This window comes from Triturus cristatus, chromosome 10 (genome assembly GCF_964204655.1).
Source record: "Triturus cristatus chromosome 10, aTriCri1.1, whole genome shotgun sequence".
In the NCBI taxonomy this organism is placed as follows: Eukaryota; Metazoa; Chordata; class Amphibia; order Caudata; family Salamandridae; genus Triturus; species Triturus cristatus.
This window is the reverse complement of record NC_140593.1, coordinates 393,600,232-393,617,048: the sequence shown is the minus strand read 5'-3', so window position 1 is coordinate 393,617,048 and position 16,817 is coordinate 393,600,232. Positions and strand designations below refer to the sequence as shown.

At 42.3% G+C, this 16,817-nt stretch overlaps 1 protein-coding gene across 1 annotated transcript in view; it reads right to left on the bottom strand.

Moving 5' to 3' along the window:
- Positions 1-13,776, bottom strand: part of GSDME (gasdermin E) — a 351,208-nt gene extending 337,432 nt beyond the window's left edge. Inside the window, exon 1 of the mRNA XM_085631657.1 lies at positions 13,461-13,776. The gene's annotated coding sequence lies outside the window, so the exon portion shown is untranslated. The remainder of the gene's footprint in view (positions 1-13,460) is intronic.
- Between the last annotated feature and the right edge of the window lie 3,041 nt (positions 13,777-16,817).

Below are 16,817 nucleotides of genomic sequence, written 5' to 3'. Positions count from 1 at the left end.
AGCTAAAAACGGTCTAGTTGAATAATATTTTTGGGTGGCAGTATTGTGATTAATTATCTGGTTCTTGGATTTTGATTTTTTACACAGTGATTATCTTTTGAACATAGTGAAAAGAGGAGTATTGAAGAAATTATGAGAAATAAGAATTGATGGAATTCAAGGTAGGTTTGAGCTTTCCCATTGTTCACCTCCCGATTTTAGTAAATACTGCTAGGTACTAATTCAATGGGGACCTTTTGTTTTCTTATTATTTTTTAGAGACTTAATAAGGAATTAGGTGTGAGACGTTTCTATTTCAAAGATCAATTTAGGTTAGTGCGACCTTTGTTAATATAAAAGTAAGGAGTTCTTGAGTAGCCTCAATTGGAAACTATCTATGATATTAATGTTTAAGACAGGTTTTATTCCTCATCCATCACAGAGATTTGGGGGCACGCTGTTAATAAGGGACCAGTAATATTTCATTTTCAGAACAAGAAGAGGGATCTTTATTATAAGGACATAATAATTATGTATGTATTTATGTAGACATAAGTTCATATATCAGGTTACACTGGTTCAATGAGTAACGTTAGGGAATGTGATTTTCTAACATGTAAGAAAGGGAGATGGATGAATTCTTTTAAACTAAATGGAGAAGAGAATTTTCAATACATTTTCATTTCCCATTTACTACAGATATCTGGTTGCGCGCCGCAAATTTATGACACAAAGTAATCGATGTTTAGAAAAAGAAGAGAATTCTTCTCTCTAAAATACAAGGTGTGTGAATTCTAACAATCATTACTATAGTTTATTGTAAACTGTTAATTTATTCAGTTTATAGAAGTCACTGTTGCCTTTTTCATTTGGTGAGGGGTGCTATATATCATTAGTATAGGAAGTGTCTGTATTAGAATCAGGTCATTTAAACTAAATGTTTGTTGCATCACATGGTTTTGGTATATTGTGAAAATCGGGTGTAAATTGTATGTTTATTTGTTTATTATTACAGCCCTGATGAAGTCCTAAGGGAAGGACGAAACGCGTAGGCAGAAAGGCTGTTGATCTATAGAAAATGCAACTGTGATATACAAATTGATTTTGTATTTTCGATTGAAGCAACTCGTTGAAGAATCAGGAAATTTGAAAAAATAAAAAAATAAAAGGTTACCGAAACCTGAAGGAAAGATTTCATGGACTCTATTTTTTGATGTTCCTTCCTAACTGTACTCTACTCTTTTCAGCACTTTTAACAGAGCATGATGCAAATGCTTCACCTTTTCCTCTCCATCACCAACTTGAAAAAGAACAGGCCCTAACCCAGACAAACTAACATCAGTGGATAGCAATGTTTTGTTACGTGTATCAACTTGACCAGTTGTAGATAAAACAGCAATACTTTTTTTAATTTATTCAAAGACTTTGATGCATTTTTCATTCAAATTAAACGCGATCTCAGAGGCAAAGACAAATTGGCAAAATTGAGAACAAACCTTGAGCAAAATTCTGCTAATACCAGAAAAGAACACACTTGATGATTACTACTAGGCAAATGTGTTTCAATTATACTTTTTGCTAATTCCAACTTGGGGCTACTCCATTCAGAAGAGAATGTGTGTCCCTTGTAGAAGAACTGTGCATTCTAACCAACACATGCCATAAAACTTTAGGATGCTCACACTTGTCCAGCCTGAGACCAAAATGTAATCTTGAAATACCAAAACCTTATCTCATACCCAGGCCACAAGAGTTGAAGGACGAAAACAAGTTGCCTTAATGGGGTTGGTACTGGCAAAACATTCAGTTGCTATTAGATGACGCCACATGGTCCGTCCATGGCATCCTTGCACAGGGATTTGAGATAGTGGGCCATTGCAGAGGGGATGCAAGTGAAGACTGCAAGAACCGATGAAAAACTCATGGAACAATTAGAATTATGGTCTGCATTGCTTAATAAGCTGATGTTGGAAGGTGGAGATGGGTGCCAGCGGTGATGTGAAAATGTGGTTGAATGATTTGTATTACATAACGCCTGAGACATGTATGATTATTATTATGGTCCAATCTTTTATTTCTTAGCTTGTCACCTGTATCCTGGCTTATGCATGTATATATATACATATACACACACACATATACACACACACACACACACACACACACACACACACACACACACATATATACACACACACACACACATATATATAAAGTCAAAGTAGGCTTTATTCGATTGATTAAATAAGCAATCATAAAAGCACACAATTAGAAATACATTAGACATTCCATACATTAAAATTCATATCAAGTATTACATAAACTCCAATTCAAAAACGTTAAAACATTATTAAACTTACAGAAGCCCTCATCTTATTAAAAACAATCAGGTAGGCATGTGTTTCCTTTGGCTCAAAACTTTTTTCAGAAAAATTGTTATCCTAAAAGCACTATTCTCATTTTCTAGGTATTGTAGTACCAGGAAAGCAGGACGACATTGGCGGAGCCCATACTGTTTTAAAATGGGTACTAGAAATATGCTCCTTACAACAGAGTAACATTTACAAAAAAGAGTAACATGAATCGTAGATTGAGGGGACGTATTATCACAAGGGCAAGCCTGGAGGTCTTGAGACCATTTGTTCAGAGTGGGAAAAGTAACTAGTCGATGAAAGACCCCCAACCTAAATCGAGTTAATAAAAACCTGTTGTATGACCCAGGAACAAAGGTTAAATAGGGTTGAATATTAAAGGTAATTAAAACCATTTGATTATGCAGAACTGTGGGTGTTAAGATCTCAGAGGACATTCTAAGGGTATCTAGCAGCAGAATACCATCTTATCTTAATTCCTTCCTTGATATTGCCCTAGAGTAATAGGATTGGTAAAATACTCTAAATGGCCAAGATCTTTAAACAATTATAAACATATCTTAGCCATGGTATCCTCATTGCACTCTCCAGTTTTAAAATGTCTAATAGGATATCTATTCAGTTTGGCCTCCCCTTTAGTCCAGAGCCTGTGCCATAATAGGACAGGCTCAAGCCTGATAAGATCAGAGATAAATGTAGGTCCTAACTCTGCATGAGAGATGCAAGCTGAGGTACCATTCAGGACAGATAAAATATATTTTAAGAAGGAATTTTCTACTCTCTGAATTGGGAGCAGGTTAACAAACCCCCAAACCCAGCTCCCATAAACTGCTGCTGAAACACACTTTGCCTTCTAAATTTGAATTAGCTCCTCTAGGGGTCTTTTGCCCAGTTTTCTGGCAAAGACAGTTGGGGCAGATGTAGTGCGTAGAAGTACCAGTTTTTTTTGCTGCTACTAAAAGATATATATATATATTTAAAACAAAATACAAAAACTCAGGATGTATCGGATAAAACTTTCTTCACCACCCTTTAGAAACAAGCTACGGCTTATGCTAATCCAAAGAGCATTTGGAGGAATGTATATGCTCCCAAAAGGGTGACAAAAGACGTTAAGTGTCTGGATTCAACATGTAAAGTAATCTAGTGATAGGTTGATGACAAGTACATCACACAGCCAGGGTCACAAGGGATTCAGAGATATTGGGCAGAGATTGTCTATCAAACCAAATGTGTATGTTGAGATCAGCAAGTCAACACAAATCTTGATTTGGTTTCCAGTCTCCATGGGTGCCAAAACTAGTGAGGCAAGCCATTCAGGTGATTTCGTTTTTTCAATGATAGCTGCATTCAACAGTTTCTGAAGTTCTTTCTTTAGGGCACCTAAGTGAGGAACCTGCCTCATCCTATGTACAAAAGGAACAGCATTCTTCTTGAGAGTGATCTTATGTTGAAACCCCTTCAGATAACCTAGGGTATTCTGGAAAATATCCGTAAATTCACAGGAAAAATTTGAGTTGTCCACAGAATTTGTATTCGAGAGCTCTCCCTCAGTGGCATTTGGGTTAAGTGCGATACCCATGTCACCTTGGCGACTCCACCCTAGTAAATTGTCCCCTCTTTGGGTCACATAACACTTTCCCACTTACTCCCTCTCCCAGATTTGTATCCTTATTACTCTGTAACCAAGTATATACATTTTGACCCAACCATAACCTACTGGATTAATATTTGATGGCAGCAACTCAATATTTTCAGAAACAGAAAACTCTCCCATTTTTGATCCCCAACCATGGTGTATGGAGAGCGAGAGTCAGTCAACATGTTCGTAGCTTTACCACGAATCAAAATTGCACATTCAGGCATCACAAGAAGATCCCTATTGACACTCAGAATCACTTCATCACTCTCAACTAAAGACACACTATGAATTTTCGTGCTTTTACATACTCTAGCGTAATGCTACTTCTTCCAACAATTCTTGCACACAGTATGTCTCGCAAAGAACCCAGAAAGTGCTGTTAGAAAGGTGATTCTCACTACCATACTTAAAACACTTGCCACTGAACTCTATTCTACTATTCTTGGGTTTGTCATCCCCCTTACAAGTTGAATATAATCATCTCCTACTTTGTTGACTCTCTGCTCACTCAATTAAACACTCCAACAATGAGCATCTTTACTCTTGCCATCACTCCTCTCTTACACACCCATGTGCTAGTATTCTCAATTACCTCTATACCTGCAAAAGCTTTCCTAAGATCTGGGTTTTCTGTAGGATGTTTTTCCTATACACTAGGACAACTAGTTGACCCCTAATCAAGGAAACAGTTAAAGCTTCAAATTCACATGTAAGTGCTAATGTCTTCAATTACATATTTCCTAATTTTCTCTGCTTTTCCTTACACACTTGTGAAAATTGTATGTCTCTCCAACAGTGTTGGCTTGTGACCCAAAACGACGTTCAAGCATTAGAACTGACATTTCATACAAGTAACCAGGTTCTCCATCTCCTCTTCCCATTGGTATCTTTTTGAGATTCTCATAAATATTACTCCCTTTCACACCCAAATTGTGAAGCAGTACTGTTTGTCTCCTTACTACAGAAAATGTCTTCTCTCTGATGTCAAAAAGATATGAGACCAATAACTTTTTTTCACTGTTTCCAGGCCAATAAGGGTTCTCCTTTTTCCGAATGAAACTGTGGAGGTTGCAAAAAAAATGTAGCAGTCATGCTTGTATATAACTAAAGGATGAAAAAATCCAACACTCTCTGGTATCTGTATAAAACTACTGATACTCAAGTTTTAAGCGACTTATCAATTACACAATTATCCACACAATAATTGAAATACCAACACCCAAAGGATGAGCTTACCTCAAATGTACTGTGTGATAAGCCTCTATAATTGTATCAAAAGGTGTACCAGTGTAGACGCTTAGTACAATGCATCATAACATCGTGAAGAAATTACAACATTCCCCGTAGAGTCGCGTAGAACAACAATCCTATAATTGAAACTATAGAATGGATCCCAAAGGAGTAAGACGGCTGCCCGTTTCTACAACCAGTGGAGCTTATATAGAGAAATACAGCCCAATCGTACAAGATTGCAGCCTAGTTCTGAGGTATTGTTTCTACATAGTGTACGGCTCATATTAAATCTCTTACCAAGCCTTAAACACTCCAGCTGAATACTCTCACCAGTTGTATGAGGAAATAGCACCAACACAGGGCAGAGAGGCGAAGATTAATAGTTTCAGAGCATTCCATGCTCCTCACAGCACCACACAGGTACTCCGATCGATTTCCAAATGATGAGATGTGCTGAGGAATCAAACTGATACTTGTGGGTCCATCAACATCAATCTGGTGCTCTTCAGCCTCGTTATGTCTATCTGTGAAGTCTGCTATCACCCACGAGAGTATCCTGGCATTATAGCTAGCTTGTCACCTGTGTTGAATACTCACAAACCAGATAGAAGCTTCGGGTGCAAGTAAGGTTTATTTAGATTCAGTGAGCTGTAAAGATGACCACCAGATAACTCATTTTCCAAATAAATCGCTAACATTAGAACACTGATCCCTGTGACATCCCTATGATTTCAGCAAGCAGACGTATGCCATGACATGAGTAAAGTTCCACAGACAGGGGACTGTAGCAGCACAGATAGCACATAATACCAACACTGTACCAAAGCAGATTTATTGAGACTTGCACAAATCCAGAAGTAAAGAAGCTTGAAATAAAGGAGAATTAAGAACTCTGTTTAGAATAGGCTGAATCGTGAAACATAGTATATAAACAAACAAATGAAACGGTGTCTAAATCAAGAAGAAGGGCCACATTATTTGTTGTACTTTTATTTTCAATGGTTAGGTAATTCTGCAATAGTATGAATTTCTTTGGGTCTGAATCACAGATTTACATAACTGCTCAATGTGGGCAGTTGAATATAGTTATCAGTGGGTTATGTTTCTGGTTGGAGAACTTCTTTGCTGTTTTGCTAGTATTTTCTAGTCTTCTTTGTAGTCATTTAAAGCATATGGCCAAAGGAAGTGTGAAATGATTTGCCCTTCTCATAATGAGAAATTGATTTGAATATATTTTTGAGATTTATAGGACAAACCTGCAAAGAGAAATTAAAAGCAAGATACAAAATAAAGGGGGTTGCTCACCCTAACTTTTTTCTCTGCCCTAATGGAAACGGTTTTACAAACTGACTGCAGTCTGTAAGAAATAAATAAAGAGGTTAATTGTGAGTCTGAATACTTAAGTCGACATAATAGCGCTGTTTTGCCCCTACAACAAGAACATGAACAATTGGATCACCATATATTCTCTAAGATTCGAATTCTTTCAGTATTTTAATGAAGAATGTATTGAAGTATGTTAATGACTACTAACTTCTGGCAGATACACTTCTGATTAGGGGCTCAATCTCCCTACAAGCAAGGGCAAATATAGTGTTTCAATAGTTGTCAATCTTGCTGAATCTTCTTTCATTGAACATGAACCTACATATCCCAGTGTCACATAACGTAGTCATCAACTAACTATCAAGATGATGCCCTAAGTTTATATAGCCATTCTCAGAACAAACTCTATAGAAACCCAGAGAAACCATTGGAATGGCTTGTTATTTCTTAATCTGAAAGAACTTTATTTGTGTTCCATGATTAACAATTCTTCTATGGAAAATGTTCAGTTTGAGCATTAACAAGGCATCTTCATGTAGTACAAATTCCATCCCTGGTCTTCACTATGCCCACCATGTCCCACTATAGCAGTCATGACTGTGCAGCCATCTATGAACTATCTCCTTTGTGCTATTTCTAGTGATACCCTTCTTTTGCAAAGGTCAGAAACCAACATTTCTCTGCCAATAAAGGTCCTAGATCTAGAAACACCCAAGGGAAGAGCCAGGTGAATACCATGTGCTCCATAAGAATACCATAGAGGATATTGCCATTCCTTTGACATTGTGCACACAAGAGCCCTGAAATTAGGAGAAAACATGCAAAAAACATTACTGGAATGATTTCTCTTGCACTGTTCCTCAAATGGAAAAAGAAAAGAACATTTGTTCTACATTTAACTAGCCAAATGAATGGGAGACTGGAATGAACTTGTGTTGGCTTTCGGGAAAGGCAACATAATGTGAACAAGCTCTTACATCAAGACAATAGAAAACAACTTGATATCTAGGTATGCCATAGATTTCGACTTAGCAGCAAGAATCAGAGGACTGAAGTGAAAAAAATATCTAGGAGCCATGGACCCAGGATATCTTTGACCAGACCCAGATCCAGAGGGTGATTCAGGAAGGCAACCTGGATCACAATTTAAAAAACATGAAGGTACATACACAAGAGTTCATCTGTATGTGTAGTTCACAATATCAAGCAATGAGACTTTGGATCCTTCAGGCAGCTAGCAAGAAGAATCAATCAATCAATCAGGGAATTGTGAAGTGCGCTACTCACCTGTAAGGGTCTCAAGGTGCTGGTGGTGGTGGTGGGGAAACCGGTCACTTGAAGAGCCAGGTCTTAAGGGACTTCCTGAAGATGTACAGAGTGGGAGTGTGTCCGTTGTTGATGGGGAGCTTGTTCCATGTCTTTGTCACGATCTAGGAGAAGGATCTTCCACCTGTTGTGGCTCTGAGGATGCGCGGGGTTTCGGCGAGGTCGGAAGATCGGAGGTTGGATACGTGGAAGAATATTCTTTCGTTGAGATATTGGGGTCTGGTGTTATGGAGGCAATTGTAGGTGTGAGTGAGTATCTTGAAGGTTACTCTCTTCTCGACGAGGAGCCAGTGCAGGTGTTGGGTGATGTGTTTGTGTCGAGGGATGTTGAGGACGAGTCTGCCTGCGGTGTTCTCTATGGTCTGGAGCTTGCAGAGCAGAGATTTGTTCATCCCGATGTAGAGGGTGTTTCTGTAGTCCAGTCTGCTGGTTATGAGTGCGTGGGTGATGGTCTTTCTTGATTCGGGGGGATCCATTTGAAGGTCTTGAGAAGGATGCGGAGGGTGTTGAAGCAAGTGGAGGCGATGCGTTGATCTGTCAGGTCATGGTGAGGGAGGAGTCGAGTATGATGCTGAGGTTCTGGGCATGGTCTGTGGGGGGCTGCTGAGGGCAGTGAGCCACCAGGTATCCCATGAAGAGGGGGAGGGGCTGAAGACGGGGACTTCTGTCTTCTCCGAGTTAAGCTTCAGGCACCTGCTGCTCATTCAGGATGGGACATCCTTCACTCCCTCCTGGAAGCCGAGTCTGGTGGTGAGGGGTCCTTAGTGAGTGAGAGACTGAGCTGGGTGTTGTCGGCGTAGGATACTATACTGAGTCCATGCTGTCTGACGATGGCGGTGAGGGGGGCCAAGTAAATGTTAAAGAGCATGGGGCTGAGCGAATATTCTTGGGGTACACCGCAGTTTATCTCTGTGGGTTCAGAGAGGAAGGGCGGAAGTCTGATTCTTTGGGTTCTGCCGGTGAGGAAGGAGCTGAGCCAGTCGAGGGCAGTTCCCCGTATGCCGGTGTTGTGGAGTCTGGCAGTGAGAGTGCGGTGGGAGACGGTGTCAAAGGCTGCAGAGAGGTCAAGTAGGATCAGGGCCTCGGTGTGGCCTTGGTCGAGGAGGGCGAGGATGTCATCTATGGCGGCGAGTAGGGTGGTCTCTGTGCTACGGAATCTGGATTGGGCGGGGTCAAGGATCGAGTTCTCTTCGATGAATTTCATTAGTTGGACGTTGACGATCTTCTCTGTGACTTTGGTCGTGAAAGGGAGGAGATAGATGGGTCGTAAGAATGACTCACAAAGTATCCCCTGACAGTTACACCCACCCTACCCCTGATTTGTGTTCTAGTAGAGCCCGGAGCAGGGGTTTGGGAAATCTTTGGAGTTAAAATCTACAATCTCCAGAAGTAAGGGGGCTGCATCCCAAGTGCAAACATATACAAGGTTGCTCTTAACTTTTGATTTTGGAATATCTTTTAATAACGTAACTTAAAAAGACATCGAAAATGTAATTTGTATCTATATACAACCCACTGACTATGGCCTAAAGCATAAATTTGTTTGCAATAAAATGTCTGGAGCCATACAGAATGAGTTGCTGGGCAGAGAATGAAGAATATATTTTGATGACACCTGTAAGACGTTTCTTTAATTTTTATGCACAAAACACAGTCATACTACAGCTCTTCTGATACCTTTCAGCAAGTACATCATTAAAAAAAAAAAATATTGTAACAACAACTTTGCCTTTACAATGACTTCTTTTTACACCATGATTATAGAATGAAGCGTCATTTAGACAATGGATGATGAGTTAGTTAATAAACTGTACATGACTTGTCCTCTTATACCCGTCTCTACCACCCCCGTCTCATTCATCAGGACATTATTGACTCTCCAGCAAGTACATAATTAACCGCGTTTTATCACCTAAATGATGCTAACTGTGGTCTGCACAATTCAGAAATATGATGCACAATGAACTTTGCCTCCGGTACCGACTGCTCATAAGAGGCATACGTCAGAAGAGTTGAGTAGTGAGTTCTCCAGAGCAAACAAACGTTTGTCCTTCTGCCAGACGAGAGAGGGAAAAATCAAACTTGGGCCTGAAGCCATGTGATGAATGGGGGAGAGGTGTATGTAGCACAGCAGCATTCTAGTTTATAGGAGCATATCAGATATATGGAATTGCAGTTTTCACATCTCCCTATGATGCTGCAGGTACATTCTGAATTCCTATTCACATGAGGCCCAGTGTAAAGCTATTCCTATGTCTGAGTAGGCCCACAAACTGGGACCAAAAGGAAACGAGGCTTCTGGATCACTTAATGCCCATTTAGGACAGATTTGGAATCAGAGATTTAAATGCCCATAATGTTTGCATCTTCTTTATTTTTAATGTTTGTGGGTGATAAAGCTTATTGCCATGATCCAGAGTCAAAGGCTTGAAGATTTCAGGCAGATTCGAGACTGCATTGCTTCAAGGGAAGATGCAAGAAAGGCTCCAATTATGCCAGAGGCATTAGAAGTTGTGAACAAATGGCCCTGATGTACAAAATATTATGCAATGGCAAAGCCTGCAATTCACAAAATCACAGGGCTTGCAACCACAACATGTTTTAAATGTACAAAACCATTTTAATGAGTAGGAAAAGAGCTTCACTTTAGTAAAAGGAGTTTTGCGACACATTACAAATTGCAACTACGAGAAGGCATACAAGTTGCGTCCTCTACCTAGTTGGAAGAGGCAATGGAATGTATCAATATTTTTCTACCACAACTAGTTACACACTACTGGTCAGATACAGATACCTCAAAGGTGGTGGTATCAGATTCACAAAGGGCAAGCAGTGCCCGTGGGACAGCTTCCCCTTTGCAAATTGTGTCATGCCGTCGCACAGGGAGAAGGCAGTGATCCACCTAGTGCCTAGATCTCCTGATTTTTTTTTTTAAACCAGCACCAGTCCCTTAATGGCCCATACCTGCTTTTGAGAAAAAAAAAATCATGTTTGGGAAAGTAAATGTAAGGAGGATTGCAGACCATGAGCTCTGCATCTGCAGCTATTCACTGGAAATCACGAATTACTGCTTCCCTAATTAATATTCAATAGAAAGGTCCTTTCTAACTCCCACTACAAATGTAAAATGTGTGACCTTTTAGTACATAGGTTGCATTACAAACTGATTTGAGAATGGCTCTTTGTACTGCAGAAACTAAATCTACAGCTGAATATACCAACTGTCCTATTTCATTATTTTCCCCTTTATTCTGAGAATTTGCCATTCATTTTTCTCTCATTGGGGGTGGGGGAGGGGGTGTTAATCTAAAAGACCCTCTACATACCAAGTCTAATGTGCTGACCAGGCCTACTCTTCGTTATACCCATGTTATATTCTGGCTTGACAGCACAGCTGTCACCAGACAATTATGTGAGCATTACTGGAGAGGGGTTTTGGCTCCACCCACATTTTGGAAGTCAGTAATACATGTTTGATTGGGCAGAAGTTGTGTGCTTCCACACAAACATTCTTGCCCTTCATACAACTGTGATCGCTGGGTTTATTTATCCAGCTGCCTGCGCTTGAACTTTCAGGGGCTTACACATGACGCTGAAATGCAACTTCAGTCTATTAGATGTCTGGATAATTTATGTTGTTTTCTTCTGGCAGCAGCGCAGATGGAAGGTGGGCAGTCTGTAGTATTCTTACATGATGTTTTATTCCCTATGTTTCTCTGCTCTAGCGGCTCAGCCTGTGTGTGTGTGTGTGTGTGTGTGTGTCCTCTGTATTGAATGTTGGTGAGTGGACCTTGTGTAGAACGCCTGGGTGACTGGATGAGGAGTGACAGTTTGTGAGAGGGGCTGAGCAGCTAGCAGGCTGCTCCTGGTGGGGCTGTTATTTATCACCTACAGGACTATATATACCTGTTAATGATGACCTATCTGTTGTTAAGGACTAACTGATACTCAGGGCACAAGTCCTAAAAAAAGAAGTGGGGGGACGCTCCAAGTTAGGTGGTGTCACCGGAAGTGACCTCACAGCCGGAAGTGACGTCACGAGATGGAGTCCCCACTAATTAACAAAGGTTAGAAGGCGATGGGGGCAGGTTCAAAGGGCAAAGGAGAATGTTTACGTTGGAATTAGTCACCATATTGACACTCAAAGGAGCGGGGAAATTAAAGCTGCGCTTGTTCGGTGCGTATTTATTGCCCACAGTAAATTTGCCGGTCTCCGTCTGAAATGCATAAACACATACTGACCTTTTCTAATATACGGCCACGAGCGCCCGTCTGTCATACTGAACGGCTCCATCAACGTGAAACAACTTAAAGAGCTCTGTTCGCCCTCTCTCGACAATAGAAGGTTAGGTTTGGTGAGTGCTGAGCGCGCACGCAGGCTCGGGTACCGGCTCCATCTTTTGGGCAGGGTGGACGGCGTCCACCCGGTAAAATAAGTGGGGGGACGCCGTCCACCCGCGTGGTACCCCGACTCGAGCCCTGCTGATACTACATGTGAATGAATCTACTTGGATTACAAATTACAGCGTGTCATCATTACTACACAGTCATTAATCAACATTAGTTTTTAGGTCTGGCTTGGTAGTGCAACTGTCACCTGATCTTTTAATCTACACCCAAAGCTGGCCTTTTGCTAAAATAGCACTCTGGGCATGGGCAGAGAGACATTTGGCGCCCTTGCTGATGGTCGTGAATAAAATGAGGCACTGGTCAGTACCTGGATGAGCAGAGACTGGCCCCTTAACAGAAACATCTCCAGACCTCCCCCAGCTCACCTAAAATCACTTGTAGCTTAGCTAAATCACACAGATGATGTTTTGTTGATGTGTGCCAGCATGGGTCAAAGGGTGAAGGGAGGGCAAGGAACGGGGCTAAAGGGGTGTTAAAAACACCACCGCAATATGATAATGAAGGACTAGAACCACTTTAAACTGGCAAATCAGACAAACGAACAGGCTGGTACAAGCTTGGAGCAAGATGATAAGGCGGCTGCTGTTGGCATAATCTTCATGCACACAGCTCCATGCGCCCCTCAGATAATTGGCGCCCTGGGCCTAGCTCGCCCATGCTAAAGGCCGGCCCTGCCTACACCAATACTATTCTACAGTTCTTTGCTTCCACATACGTATGCATTCCCATGCAATTGACTTGTAACGCACCACATTACCATAAAACATTCTTTCAAAATCAGACCTATTGGCATTGACAATGCTTGTGTTTTAAGTGTTGCCTAGTATATGGGGTCATTAGAGAGAATGAACAAGCTAGAAAGGATAATTAAACCTCTGCTATAATCTGTATAGAAAGATGCATTAATTACATTTTCTATAAAAGGAAGGCCCTGTGCCCGGTTTCTGTCATGAAAATTATTTACTTCCATTATAAGCATGCAGAGAATGCGAACGCCCACATTTCAGTCAGAGCCAGCAGCTCCTAATATTAATCACGAAACAAACTGAAAGTGAAACGCAAAACAAAGAGCCGCCGGCTGAAGCGGACTGCTCCCAGGAGATTCCCTGTAAAAAGTAAACAGATAAAAAGCTGAGGGAAAAGCCAGCGCAGAAAAGTAAACAGTAACTTACGGAAGTCGTCCTGCCACTTCCTTCCCCTTGAAATCTCTTCCACTTCAGTACAGTACAGGTCACGTGCCGGGTGTGCTTAATGTGGCGATCAGTTATTCTGTGCAGCCCTCTATCCTGCGGCAGCTGCGGCAGCCTTGTTACAGACGGACACTAATTCGTGAAAATACAGTGCTGCAGGGTTTAACAGCAGAAGCTATTGGTGTAAATGGGACCTTTGTTCACTGGGCTCACAGGCGCCTCCCCGGACTCCTCCTCCTCACTTTCCTCAAGTGGCCCTTCTGCTATAAGTTCCACATTGTGGCACGCAGAGCGAGGCGGCGATGAGTCACACGCTCGTGCTCAGAGAGCCAGTCACATCGCCTGTTTCAAGGAATCCCCTGGGTGCGTGCCAGACACACGACAGGCAAGGCCGGGTTCACGCACCGTGACAGACAACAAAGCAGGCCACAGGTTCATTTCCTGAGGAGCACGACAGAAGCAGGTGCTAGTTATTACGCAAAGTAATGAGCAGGTAGAAAATAATTAAGATGCGAGTCTTGATGCGTCGATGTCATTGTATATGGAGAAACTGGATATGCCAAACACTGGTTCTAATCCCCAGCAAGACAATGGAATATAATGTACTCTTCTTGATGGAAACCGGTATGTTATGTTTGATACCTCGAGCAGAATAAATAATTAATGAATGTTTGGCATATTGAATTAATGTGGCCTCAGACTTAGCCCTGGAAACGACTCGCGGCAAAGAATAAACACGACCAGGGGAAAAACAAAACGGTGTTTTAGCAGAATCCGTAATCTATTCAGATTTTATTTGGTGGTGGATACCTTTCTGACCAGACTTTGTTGACGAAGAACAATGATGCGAGGTTTTCAGAATATTTTATAGACAGAATATGGCCTGGGCAATAGCGTCACCGTTGCTTTCAGCTCTGATCTGGGAGTTAGTATTTACAGAGACAATTGTGGGATGTGGAAATGACAGAGCAATGAGCATCCCGACCTAATGAAGACAAGTATCAACAAAGCCAACAGATTTCGCTTTCCTTTGGTACCTGACCTTTTGGCAATGCCAATGCCTTTTGCTGATCAGACCTGGCACCAGGATTCTGGATCCAGGAGGACTGCGAAGAAGCATGGGGATATGCAAACACTTTTTAGGTTTCGTAGAGACTGCTCTGTGGTGGATATTTTGTTTACTTACAGTGAGTGCCCTTAAAGCCCGCCCATTGCTAACCATTGATTGCCATCACAGTCACTCTCATTTGCTTGTTTCTAATTTGGCAGTGCTTGAGGGCTGCACTTCCTCTACTTAGGTTTGTCCCACCCCTGGAGCATGGACCCATTACTTGTGTCCTTCCCCAGCTCCGTTTTCAGGCGCTACTTTTTTTCTGAGTACGCACTCTACGAGCATGCCTATGTTTTTCTACTGTCTCCATCATGTAAGTTTCCCATCTATTGTGCCTGCAGCCTTTTCGCTTCTTCCCCCTGCGTGCTTACCCCCCATTCCTTTTTCATCCGGTGCTTCTCCCCCCCCCCATTTTGTGCTCTCTCGCTCTTGTACTTTTCTCTCTCCATTTGACTCCCCACCTCCATGTTGATTCTCCCCAACCGCAGACTCCCCCTATTGCTGCCTCACTTTCACTCTTCCCTGTGTTTTGCTTCACCAACCTGCTCCAGTTGTTTGACCCCCACACCAATATACCTTTACCCTACCTCTTATCCTACATGGTAGTAGCCATAGATCAATCTGTCGTACTCCACTCAGGATATAAAATAGAGTGTATCCTTGTAAACAATCAACTTACAGCTCCAGCTGTTCATGGGGAAGCAGTCTGATCACACACACAAAACCTCTGTACTGTGTCTGTCACCAGTTACTAACAGCAAAGCAGCGTTTACTTAATAGCAATAAAAAGCATATTTCTTTCAAATGTCGCCTCTCAGATAGTAACTTGAATAAAATACACAAGTTAATACAGAAGTACGGAGGAGCTCACTGCGCATGCCCTCAAGATTTGTGTCAGCAGCAGCTCACAGGTCTGAACCCAGGGAGGGCTGCCGAGGTCATCATGCTTGTGATGTGGATAAATACATACGTATGAGTGGGGGTAATTGTAACACTTTTTTTTATAGGGGTGGTCTGTTTCTTCAGCAGTTCATTTACAACGAGCTGCAGAAAAACATTAGTCTAGATTAAGCCACATAAATGAATGTAGATGGTTTAGCACGATTTACAATGTCCGAGCCCTCGAGGCTCACATATTTATATGTTCTCCGCTCGAAGGGCAATGCCTTTCTTCTGACCACTTTGACAATGTATATGTGATTAAATTTTTTTTAAAATTACAATTACATAATGCTGCTGATTTTTTGATGTCAGCCAATCACAGCTGGCGACTATTAACATTAAATACAGCCGCTGTTTCGAAACTCACAATTTTACAGGTAAGGATGCTTTTAAATATGCTAGAAGGGGCGGGCCAATATGGCACTGAGGTAGGAAGTGCCTCGCTTCCTCCCCTGCCCGCCGCCTAAGACCGAGCCCCGGATCCCATCTAGCAGCCCGAAGTGACTGGAAACACCAGGAGTGGCATCGCTTGGCTTGGGGACACCAAGACCCAGAGTGAGGAGCGCTGTCCCGACGTCGGAGAGCGGAAACCCGGATTTCCAAGCGACAGCGGCAGTGAGACTGAGCAAACCTACACAGCGGCCTTGGCGGAGCTCGAGGAGCCAGCGTCTTTGGCGGCAGAGGGGCCTGGCGCTGTGGAGGGCAAGCGGCCCGGAAGGTCCTTGCGAGCAACATCGAAAGCCGGACCCCCCAGGTGAGGAGCACCCCTAGATCGAAGAGGAAGGCCGCGGAAGGGGCGGCGCCCCCCAGAGAGCACAGCGAAGACTGGGATCAGCAGTGGGTGAAGGCCCGCATACAAGTGGAACCGGGTGTTGTATCCTATGTTTATTAGTCCTGGTTGCCCAGCCTGCATGAGTATGATGTCATGGAATGTTGGGAGTGTGTGCATGCTTTGAATGAGTGATCAATTAAATTGAAAGGGGCTGAGCAACAGGATGCTGCTCCCGGTGGGGCACCCTGTACCATCTTACCTGAACCACTAAATCTACTTAACTACCTCTCTGGCACCTGGTCTACTTAAGATAACAGTACTTTTCTTCAGTTACAAAAATGGCGACGATTTTGAAAAGAACCACGCATGAAGAACTAAGAACTTACACAAGGAACTAAAAGAAGATGGCCAGTATCTAAAAGAAGCCTGAAATTTAAGCCTGCGCAACGCCTTGGATGCCCCACCGGTGTCTTTTCCAACAGACAGTCCATAGAGGTATATGTTGGGCGTTAGA